Source organism: Bos taurus, chromosome Y, assembly GCF_002263795.3.
Source record: "Bos taurus isolate L1 Dominette 01449 registration number 42190680 breed Hereford chromosome Y, ARS-UCD2.0, whole genome shotgun sequence".
Lineage (NCBI taxonomy): Eukaryota > Metazoa > Chordata > Mammalia > Artiodactyla > Bovidae > Bos > Bos taurus.
Genome location: NC_082638.1, coordinates 6,420,927 through 6,433,282, shown reverse-complemented (window position 1 = coordinate 6,433,282; position 12,356 = coordinate 6,420,927).

Here is a 12,356-nt window from a genome sequence, read left to right as displayed (position 1 = left end):
TGTCTCCTAGGATTTACATTCTGTAAGCCAACAGAGAAGAAAGAGCGTGCAGAAATTCTAGTGGAGGACTTTCCTTCGATAAGAATTGAAAGTCTCCGCTAAGAACCTTTCTATAGTGATCAAGCCTCTCTATATCTATCTCTCTAAATAGGTAAGAGATATTTCTATACCTTATCTATTTACAAACATTAAGTGAAATACGTGTAGCAAAGCTAATCAGAATGGCTATTAGAGCAAAAACCTTTCATGCTGGAACACAGAAAACTCACCTGAGGTTGTTTCTATACCATGAATTACATTAAAATCATTCTGAACTGTTTGAACGGTGTGCCTCCACAGAGACACATTTTGTGCCCAGTTACGCTGAACGTGATCAGTAACTGCTTTCTACAGAAGTGACAGGAGACTGATTGAAACAGGCAGACACAATCGATTTCGAGGAAGCCGGTTCACATCTACTGAATCTGCAGCGTTCGTTCTGTCTTTATTCCGCTCAGAAGACAGCAGTCTGGTCTTCGAGAACCCAGGCAGTCTTACATTGGCCCGTGAAAGCATTTACATCCAATCTGGGGGTGGGGGAGGGGGCTGGGTGCGCTGAGGTCTCATGATTTTCCTAGTGAGGACTGGAAAACGCGTTCTGCTTTAACTGACATGCACGGGAAATTAAAAACGTCTAAAGACAATACACGTGCTCATCAAAGCCCACTACTGTTTCTGTTTTCCTCAGGGTGTGAAGGGAGATGGCATTCCCATGTCTCCCTTGCAGTTGGACGATGCCAGCTGCCAGTCCTGGGGGATATGGGGGAAGGGGTGAGCTCCAAAGCTGTTGGGCTTCCCTGGTGGCTCAGAATCATTCTTTACCTGGTGGTAAAGAATCTGCCTGCCATGCGGGAGGCCCAGGGTTCTTTCCTTAGTTAGGGAAGATCCCCTGGAGAAGGAAATAGCAACCACCTCCAGCATTCCTGCCTGGGGAATCCCATGGACAGAGAGGAGCCTGGTGGGCTCTGGTCCATGGGGTTGCAAAGAGTCGGACACTACTGAGTGACTAATACTATGGCTGCTATACTCCAGGCTTTGGGAACTCCCATCTGACAGTCCTGCACCCCTCCTGTTAGGCTGTAAAATGCAGATGCTGGCAGACAGCCCAGCCCTGAGATGCAAGAGGTCGGCATCCGGAAACGATGACCCTGTATGTAAGACGGCAAAAGAGACACAGATGTAAAGAACAGACTTTTGGACTCTGTGGGAGAAGGCGAGGGTGGGATGATGTGAGAGAACACCATTGAAACATGTATACTACCATATGTGAAATAGATGACCAGAGCAAGTTCCATGCATGAAGCTGGGCACTCAAAGCCAGTGATCTGGGACAACCCAGAGGGATGAGATAGGGAAGGAGGTGGGACGGGGGTTTGGGATGGGGGGAGACACGTACACCTGCGGCTGATTCATGCCGCTGTATGGCAAAAACCACCACAATATTGTAAAGTAATTAGCCTCCTATCAAAATAAATGTAAGTGCAAGTTGCTCATTAGTGTCCGACTCTGCGACTCCAGGGAGTATACAGTCCATGGCATTCTCCAGACTAGAATACTAGAGTGGGCAGCCTTTCCTTTCTCCAAGGGGATCTTCCCAGCCCAGGGATCGAAACCAGGTCTCCTGCATTGCAGGGAGATTCTTTACCAGCTGAGCCACAGGGGAAGCCCAAGAATACGAGTGGATAGCCTATCCCTTCTCCAGGGGATCATCCTGACCCAGGAATTGAACTGGGGTCTCCTGCATTGCAGGCAGATTCTTTACCAACTGAGCTATCAGGGAAGCCCAATAATAATAATAAAAATAGAAACATCAGCGTCCTTACATGCCTTTGTGAAGCACAACCTCCCCTCCCCAACTCCAGAGACTCAGTAACTGGCTTGTCTGGTGATGCTCACTGGGCTGGATTACTGGTCTTCTTGCCCAGGTGGTTCTCTACTGGCGATGCACATTTCTGCGGGGTGCCTTCCCGCAGCCCCATCCACGTTCCAGTTGATTAACCGGTCCCTTAGAAATCTTCCTGCTGGGTGTTTCATCACCTAGCCTCCTCCTTGGCACGCATGGGTTAATGGGAGTGACTCAGGTCCTTTTACACTGGTCTTGCAATTTCTCCGCAGCCCTGGAAGTCGGCTCTTTTTGGCAGCTGTCCTTGGTTGACACTCCCCCTGCACCTTCAGATCCTTAGGAGAAGTGACTCTGCGTGCCGAGACACCCAGCCGGTGCAGGCCTGGGCGCAGTGGAGAGCCTGGGGCCAAACCAAGCCACACAAAACCCCATCTGCCTGACCTTCAATTGGTTGACTGTGTGTCTTTCTTATCCCAAGGATCTCCAAAGAGTCCTTTGCTCTCAGCAGCACACCCTCAAATCAAACAAAGGTTTCTGAGTAGAAAGAATAGCAGAGATGTTGCCGTTTTTGCTCACGTAGTCTGAGGTGAGGTGAGGTGTTACGCTCAGTCGTGTCCGACTCTTTGCAACCCCACAGACTGTAGGCCACCAGGCTCCTCTGTTCATGGGACTCTCCAGGCAAGAATACTGGAGTGGGTTGGCATTCCCTTCTCCAGGGGATCTGCCCAACCCAGGGATCGAACCCGGGTCTCTTGCATGGCAGGCCAATGTTTTACCACTGAACCACCAGGGAAGCTATGTAGCTTATCCAGTGAATATTCAGGGTTGATGCTGAAGCTCCAATACTTTGGCCACCTGATGCAAAGAGCTGACTCACTGAAAAAGACTGATGCTGGGAAAGATTGAGGGCAGGAAGAAAAGGGGACGACAGAGGATGCGATGGTTGGACGGCATCACCGACTCAATGGACTTGAGATTGAGCAAACTCCGGGTGATGGTGAAGGGCAGGGAAGCCTGGCGTGCTGCAGTCCACGGGGTCGCAGGGTCAGACACGACGTGGCGACTGAACAACAACCTGTCGGGAATGTTCCTGCAGAATCCTCTGACCTTTCCTCTTTGCTGACTCCTAGTAACACTGGGGGAACAAGAAACCGGTGGGGATAAGAGAGTCGAAAGCCCAGCCAGTCTGCAACTCTGGGAAAGAGTCAAGTTTGTTCCTGCAAGTCTTTGTTTGCTTGGTTCAAAGCTTTGTCCCACTAGACCCTCCAGGCCAGGAGATCTTCAGCTAGCGGGTGGGACGGAGGCGTAAGGGGATCCCCTCCAGGAAGTGTGTGGGTTACAAAGAGTCTGTGGGGACCCCAAAGTCTTGAGGGACTTCACATGCTGAAACGCTGGCTCCTGTGATGCATGCAGTAGGTTTCGTTTCCTGCAGTCTTCCCCGAAACACTTGCCAGCTTGCCGACCGTTATCACCACGCTGCATGATTTATGAAAGCTTCTCAGAAGCTAACTGAGTAATCTTTTTATTTGCTTCCTATTTTACCCTAAACTTTTTTTTTTCTTTCCTTTCGCATCTAGGACTCCTGGGGTATTTTTACAATGTTTCCGTAGTTTAAATGGAACAACTCATCTCCTGAGGCAAAAAAAAAAAAAAAAAATGTTTTTTTCAGGGAAAGAAGACAAAGTTTTGCCAGATGGGATCCTTCCAGAAACAAATGGGCTGCTACAAGGAAGACCAACTCCTCCTCCCGAGTGTCGTGGAGGTAAGGGATAGATGTCTGGGAGAAGAGATATGACGGGAAGATCTTGTTGTAGATGCTCAGAGATGGAGGCTGATGTCCACTCTGGTCCAGTGCAAATTAATCAACCCTACCCCCACAAACCAGTCCATCCTAAAAGAGATCAGTCCAGAGTGTTCATTTGAAGGACTGATGTTGAAGCTGAAACTCCAATCCTTTGGCCACCTGATGGGAAGAGCTGACTCATTGGAAAAGACCCTGATGCTGGGAAAGATCGAAGGCAGGAGAAGAAGGGGACAACAGAGGATGAGATGGTTGGATGGCATCACCCACTCAATGGACATGAGTTTGAGTAAACTCTGGGAGTTGGTGATGGACAGGGAGGCCTGGTGTGCTTCAGTCTTAAGGGGTCGCAAAGAGTCCGACATGACTGAGCGACTGAATTGAACTGAACTGATCCCCCCAAGTACAGACAGCGCATCGTGTTTAAGAAAGACTCTATCAGGCTTCCTGGTGGTCCAGTGGTTCAGAATCCACCTGGTCATGCCAGGGGACATGAGTTCGATCCCTGCTTCAGAAAGATTCCAAGGACAACTATTGAGCCCATGTGCTGCAAGCAGAGAGTGGCCTGAGCAATGAAGACCCAGCGTAGTCAATAAGAAATACAAATAATTCCCCAATCTGGAGGATTTCTGTCTCAAGAATATAACAAAAACATCTTACAGGTGGGAGGATTTCTTCAAGTGAAGAAAAGGGTGAAGTCACTCAGTCGTGTCTGACGCTTTGCGACCCCACGGACTGCAGCCCGCTGGGCTCCTCTGTCCACGAGGATTCTCTAGGCAAGGATACTGGAGTGGGCCGCCATGCCCTTCTCCAGGGGAATCTTCCCGACCCAGGGATCGAACCCAGGTCTCCCCCATTGCAGGCAGACTCTTTACTGTCTTAGCCACCAGGGAAGCCCAAGTTAAGAAAGTCACCTGCTAAGAAGACAGGGGTGTGTTTTCCGAGCATCAGATGCCTGCCTTTCGAGTCTTCCCTCCGATCAGATGTTGGGATTGTCACCAGGCAGCACACAGAGTGGGTCTGTAGGTTTCACCACCTGGCTCGGGAGACGGAGGAGCTAGACACAGCAGTGTCAGGAGCTTCTGAACGTGTACCTTGAATCCAGCGTGGCTGGAGAGGCCACTCTAGGGCCAGGAGAACCTGGCACCCACGTCCTCAGAATTTTGCTGATTGAGTCGTTGCTTCTGTGGCATCTCGAGATGCATTTAGATGCCGTGTGTCGGTGGCCTGGCATTCCCGCCAAGGATGTCTAAGAACCAAGCACAGCAGCAAGAACATGAGAGGGCTCACCCTGCTTCTGGGGGAAGCTAGACTCTTGAGAGTCCCTTGGACTGCAAGGAGATCCAACCAGTCCATCCAAAGGAAATCAGTCCTGGGTGTTCATTGGAAGGACTGATGCTGAAGCTGAAACTCCAATCCTTTGGCCACCTGATGGGAAGAACTGACTCATTGGAAAAGACCTTGATGCTGGGAAAGATTGAAGGTGGGAGGAGAAGGGGATGACAAAGAATGAGACGGTTGGATGGCATCACCCACTCGATCGACGTGAGTTCGAGCAAGCTCCAGGAGTTGGTGATGGACAGGGAGGCCTAGCGTGTTGCAGTTCATGGGGTTGCAGAGAGTCGGACACGACTGAGCGACTGAACTGAACTGAACTGAGTGCGGTTCAGTGTGTCTTCAAGGGTGGGTGTGTCAGCCACCTGGAGCGTTTGTTACAAAGGCAGACAGACGCCCAGGATGTCAGCCTTGGAGCTGTGGCCCTCGGGGCTGGGCAGATTTCCGCACAAGGTCTCTCTGCCAAGGATCCCTGGCTGACAAGTGACAGATTCTGGTGACAATCCTTTACGACCACGCTTTCCAACCTAACCTACACTGTGGAGGCCAATGTCGGATAAGTGACTTCAAGACCTTTTGAGCAAAGGACAACCTGAGTTTTGTGAAATGTACATATTCTGCCCACAACAGATCCTCACTTCTTTTTTTGGATGTTTTGCAAATTAGTCGAGAAATATATGGCAAACTAGAAAAATAAGGAAACTGATTAAAAAAAAAATGTGCACTGCATGTTTTCCCTATATAGACAGTAACGCTGTGAAAAAGGAATTTGGCGACTGAGAAAAGCCAAAGAGTTTGAAATGCTAATTCTGATAGAATGCATTATTTGGGCACCGGGTTATTGCATCACCTTGTGATTGGGAAAATGTCTTCGTTATTTCTTTCCTTAGCTAGGTAAAAGACTGACTGATGCTGGGCTTCCCTGGTGGCTCAGACAGTAAAGAATCTGCATGCAATGCAGGAGACCCAGGTTCGATCCCTGGGTCACAAAGATCCCCTGGGGGAGGGCACGGCAACCCACTGCAGTATTCTTGCCTGGAGAATCCCACGGACAGAGGAGCCTGGTGGGCTACAGCCCATCATGGGGTCGTAAAGAGTCGGACACCACTGAGTGACTAACACTTTCACTTAGGGGTGAGCAGGCTCAGATTCACTGTCGTGTGACTCTTCAGTGGCACAAGATCCCCATGGTTGGATTTGGCCCTGGCTTGGATTATAACATCCGGGACTGTCATGTTGAAAGCTGCAACAGTTGTATCAAGTGGCACAAGATCCCCATGGTTGGATTTGGCCCTGGCTTGGGTTATAACATCCGGGACTGTCATGTTGAAAGCTGCAACAGTTGTATCTCTTGAGTGTGCATTTTCAAAGGTTGAGTCTGAGGATCACACTGCAAACAGCTGGGGCTGGGAGTCTCGCCAGAACCACCTCTCTGCAGGCCCCTTCTCTGCCCCTGGTCCAGGGCTGCTGCCCAGCTCTGCCTTGGGATGCGGGGCACCGCTTGAGGTCAGCAGACACGTGTCCCACTTGGTAGCCTGGCACCTGTGATGGTCTGACTCTAACTGGCTATGCCCAAGGAAGTGTGACCTTGAAAAAGACCAAGGCAGGTCAAGAGAGACTGCAGAACTGAGCAAACGTCCTTTCTCTGGCTTTTGAACACAGGCCCCTGCGTTCCCATTCCACGCCAAGCCCCACGCCATCACGCAGCAGGTATCTGTGTAAGTCACATATGGACTTGTCTTTGCCCAGCCGTGTGCCGCATGCAGGCCCAGGAAAGGGAAAGAGGGTGACTCATTTCCCCGCAAACCATCCAGGAGGGAAGAATCTGCCAGTCAGGGTCTCCTCTGAAATCCCTAACAGGGTTCTAGAAATGCTGCAAACTTCTCAAAACTCCAGTGATGCTCTGCTTCTTCTGACAGACTCCTCCTGGTTATCGGCTTTCCCTGCTACAGACCTGTCTAGACTCTTGGATCTGCAAGGAGATCCAACCAGTCCATCCTAAAGGAGATCAGTCCTGAATATTCACTGGACGGACTGATGCTGAAGCTCCAATCCTTTGGCCACCTGATGCCAAGAACTAACTTATTGGAGAAGACCCTGATGCTGGGCAAAGACTGAAGGCGGGAGGAGAAGGGGATGACAGAGGATGAGATGGTTGGATGGCATCACCGACTTGGTGGACATGCATTTGAGCAAGCTCCAGGAGTTGGTGATGGACAGGGAGGCCTGGCGTGCTGTGGTACATGGGATTGCAAAGACTCGGACACGACTGAGGGACTGGACAACAACAAAAGCCCTGTGCAGAGATGAGATCAGATAGTTTGGAGGCTGAAGGCAATGAATCACGCAGAAGTGACAAATTGTTCCTGAACCCGCCCCCTCTCGATTCAGGTAGCTCTTCCAGTGTTGGAGGCTGTGTGAAGGCAAGCTTTCGAGAGGGAAGGGGGTCTCGAGATGCCCAGAGAGAAGACCCAGCAGGGGCCTGGCTGGAAGGCAGAAGATGGAACTCAGGAGGTGCCCTGGGCGTGTCGGTGGCCTCTGTTGGACACCTGCAAAGCACATGCCTGAGGCCTAGCAGTGGAGTCACAGGTGGTGGGGCCCAGCCTCCACTGACCTCACTGAACACACTGCCTCCCACTGAATTCTGCGTCTATTCTGAGTCATTCTTCCAGCGGGTCTGCTCTGGCTTCTCCTCTTCATGGTCCTGGGAGAACGGGCCTGGGAGGATAACCAGGGAGGGGTCTTTCAGAAGAAACAGAGCATCAGAGGAATTTTTTCTTTTTAAGCCTGTAATGTTTCTAGAACCACGTTAGGGGTTTCAGAGGAGACCCTGGCCTGTGGATTCTTCCCTCCTGAAAGAAAAGCCTGCCCCAAACCCACCGTGCATGCAGCAGGATCCAGTCCCAAATGCCAACACCGCCGGAGTTGACATAAATGAAACAAACACTTATCAGGGAGTGCTCCTGAATTCCATCCCAAGTCCCCTAGCAATAATCCAGCATTATTGCTTCCCTGGGAGAAGGCTCCATGACTCAGCATTCAGAATATTAACTGACAGGAAAATGCCTCCCCAAAGAAAAACTCCGGAGTACTCCGAGTGCTTCCAAGGGGAACAAAGTGGAGAAACGCAGTGGTGCATTGGGAAGCAACAAACGTGAGAAAAGGGGTGGGTGGGATTGGAGCTCCCACCTTGGCTGCCCATGGCAATGTCTAGGCATTAAAAAAATTTTTTTTGACTGCCCTGCATGGCTTCCCTGATTTCTGTTCCCCAGTGAAGGACTGAATCTGGCCCCCTGACTCTGAGAGCTTGAAATCCAAACCACTAGGGCACCTGAGAACTTTCCTTTTAAAAACATCCCCCCTCCCCTTTGGATCTCTAAAGAAAGTGAAAGCCACTCAGTCATATCCGACTCTTTGCGCCCCCTTGGACTACACAGTCCAGGAAACTTTGCAGGCCAGAATACCAGAGTGGGTAGCCTTTCCCTTCTCCAGGGGATCTTCCCAACCCAGGGATCGAACCCAGATCTTCCGAATTTCAGGCGGATTCTTCACCCGCTGAGCCACCAAGGAGGCCCTCCAAGTAACTTTAAAAAAATTCCGATGGGTGGACCACATCCCAGACCTAAGGAACCCAAATCCCTGGAGGCGGCTTTCTGGCCGTAGTGTTTTTGAAGAGCAGGGAATGTGTGATTTCGGAGCAGGGGGTGAGTGGAGGCCCACGAGGTGCCACACGGATGGTTCCTGAGTTCTAAAGTGAGAAGAAAGGAGAGCTAGGGCAGGGCTGGTGAGGAGGAGCTTTGCAAAGGAGTAGAAGGTTGGGGCTTCCATAGTAGTTCAGACGGTAAAGCATCCGCCTGCAATGCAGGAGACCCGGGTTTGATCCTTGGGTCCGGAAGATCCTCTGGAGAAGGAAATGGCAATGCACTCCAGTATTCTTGCCTGGAGAATCCCATGGACAGAGGAGCCTGGCTACAATCCATGGGGTTGCAAAGAGTCAGACACGACTGAGCGACTAACAGGCACACAGAAGGCCGGGGCAGGAAGGGGAGCCCCCTGTGGGAAGGCCAGAGGTGGATGTGAGCGGAGAAGCCATCTGGTAGGAGGCGGGACCAGGATGGGATGCTCACTTACGACTGCCAAGGTGCACAGAGATGGGGTCGTCAGGCCCGGGTCCCTCCTCTGGGTGAGACCGGGTGTGGGCAGAGTGGGCCTCTGTTTCTACAACACTGCAACCTGCAGCTAAAGGAAGCGACCTCAGGCCCACATAACAAAGACCCACACTCCCCTGGGGACCAAGCCACTTGTGGAGGAAGCTGATTCAGCTGGGTAGGTTGAATGGGGTTCACCAGGGTACCATGCTCTTTTTACACAAGTGAGGATGAGCCAAAGCCAAAGTGTCAGTCACTCAAGTCAAGTCCAACTCGTTGAGACTCCCATGAACTGTAGACCTTGCCAGGCTCCTCTGTCTGTGGGATTTCTCCGGGCAAGAATAGTGGAGTGTGTTGCCGTATCCTCCTCCAGGGGGTCTTCCCCACCCAGGGATCAAATCCGTGTCTCTTATGTTTACTGCACTGGCTGGCAATTTCTTTACCAATAGTGTCACCAGGGAAGACCCAGGTCTGTGTTAGGGGTGCCTTTTCACCTACAGTGCCTGAGAAAATTGCATTATACCAGTGCGTTTAAAAAGGTAGTTGTATTGAGATACAATTTACATGCCATAGGGCTTCCCTGGTGGCTCAGGTGGTAAAGAATCCACCTGCAATGCGAGAGACCTGGGTTCAGTCCCTGGGTTGGGAAGATCCCCTGGAGAAGGGAAAGGCTACCCACTCCAGGATTCTGGCCTGGAGAAGTCCATGGACTGTATAGTCTATGGGGTTGCAAAGAGCTGGACCCGACTGAGAGTCTTTTGCTTCATTTCACTTTACATACCATAAAATTCACCCACTGTAAAATGTACAAATCATTGTTATTTCTCAGTCTGCTTTGATGTGTCTTTAATTTTAAATTTATTTATTTGTTTGTTTATTTTTGGCTGTTCTGGGGTCTTCGTTGCTATGTACAGGCTTTCTCTAGTCGTGGTGATTTCTCTGGTTGAGGTGATTTCTCTAGTTGGGTTACTCTCTAGTTGCAGTGCTCAGGATTTTCTTGGCAGTGACTTCTCTTGGAGCAGAGCACGGGCTCCAAGGCGCACAGGCTTCAGTAGCTGTGATACATGGGCCTTGCTGTCCCTTGGCACATGAGAGCTTCCCGGACCAGGGATCAAACCTGTGTCCCCTGCTCTGGCGCTTGGATTCTTCACCACTGGAGCACCAGGGAAGCGCTTTCAGTGTATTTCTTTCTTTTTTTTTTTTTTTAAATATTTATTTTATGTATTTATTTGGCTGTGCTGAGTCTTCACTGCAGCACACGGACTCAATCCTCGCTGCAACGTGCCATCTCTCAGTTGCAGCTTGGGGATCCAGTTCCCCAACGAGGAATGAAACCCAGTCCCCTGCGTTGAGAGCACGGAGGAACTTAGCCACTGGACCACCCGGGAAGTCCCAGTTTCAGCGTATTCTGAGTTGTGCAACCATAACTCCACATCTAGTTTCAGACGATTTCATCACCCCCAACAGAGCTGACAACCACCTAGGGCTGTCCCCTCCTAGAGCTGACAACCACCATTTGGCTACCTCCTGTCTCTGTAGGTTAATCCATCCTGGACATTTCACAGAAATGGCCTCAAACGACAGTCAGCCTTTGGTGTCCCCGAACAACATGGTTGGATGACATCACCGACTCAGTGGACATGAGTTTGTTTTTGCCTTCTTGCCTGGAGAATCCCATGGACAGAGGGGCCTAGTGGGGTACAGTCCATGGGGTCACAAAGAGCTGGACTCGACTGAGCAACTCAGCACCCTGTGATGTTTGTCATTAACCAGGAAACACACACACACACAGGTGTCTTTTTGTTGTGGTGCCTCCCTCTCTTGCTGCATAATTTGGGGCATTCAAAGTCATTCAATTTACAGGGAAGCAGTCATTTGCACCATGCCCCTAAAATGTGCACCTGTCTATGAACGCCAACAGTGTGTATCTAACAGAATACAACAGAGGCAAAATTTTCACTCCTCACCATGAAGATTTCAGCGTTGCCAGATGTCCCAGGAAATACGGCAGGCAGTGCTTTGGGAAGTTCGCATCCTGGATCCTGCCAAGACTAGGGTATTCAGGTATTTCTGGTTCTCTCCACTCATCTGGGGTGTCCTTTCTACCCCCTTTCAGGCCAACCTCTTCTCTCATCTGAGGTCTCCAAGGACAGGAAGCTGCTCTTGGCTCGGAACGGTGGCCCAACTTTTTTTCTACCTTTAACACTGACTGGGCTGGCTGGTTAAGTTGCTGAGTTGTGTCTGACTCCTGAGACCCCGTGACTGTAGTCCCCCAGGCTCCTCTGTCCATGGGATTTCCCAGAGAAGAGTGCTGGAGTGGGTTTCCAAGACCTTCTTCAGGGGATCTTCCTTCTTTGTTAGGGGAGGCACACTGACTGAAACTGCCCATCTTCGCCAGGCAACATAGTAAGCATTTGAGCCAGCTTTTACAACACAGGAGGGCTTCCCTGGTGGCTCAGGTGGTAAAAGAATCTGCCTGCAATGCAAGAAACCTAGGTTTGGTCCCTGGGTTGGGAAGAGCCCCTGGAGAAGGGAACGGCTACCCACTCCAGTATTCTGGCCTGGAGCATTCCATGGACTAAATAGTCCTTGGGGTTGCAAAGAGTCAGACGTGACTGAGTGGCTTTCACTTTCACTTTATGACAGAAGGTCCCAGTAAGGAGCCCGGAGCTAATAAGCCACCACCAAGCAGAAGAGTTCGGGAAAGTTCAGAAGGAAACACCGCATGTCAGACCACCCCCCCCCCCGCCCCCCGATCGTTCTTGCTGGCGTCCACCCTGGATGAACAATGCGTACACCACCAGGAAGGACCCTGAGTTAGAGCGATTGCCCAGACACAAAACCCAGAAACTAATCCCATCACCATGAAACCCAAGACTGAGCCACGTGGCACAGCAGTCCTCCTGGGTTCACTTCCCTGGTTGCTCTCTGCCCGGGTGCCCCTTTAAAATCTCTTACTTTGTCAGCTCATGTGTCTCCTCAGACAATTCATTTCCGAGGGTTAGAACCCACTTTCACGGGCCCTGGAAGGGGTCCCCCTTTCTGCAACAGATCCAGGGATTGAACCCAGGTCTCCTGCACTGCAGGTTGATGCTTTACACTGGAGAGCTTCAAACAGGAGCCCCACAAACCCAAGGCAAGCAGTCTACACAGTTGTCCATGGCAGGGGGAAACTGTATCCTTTTTTTTT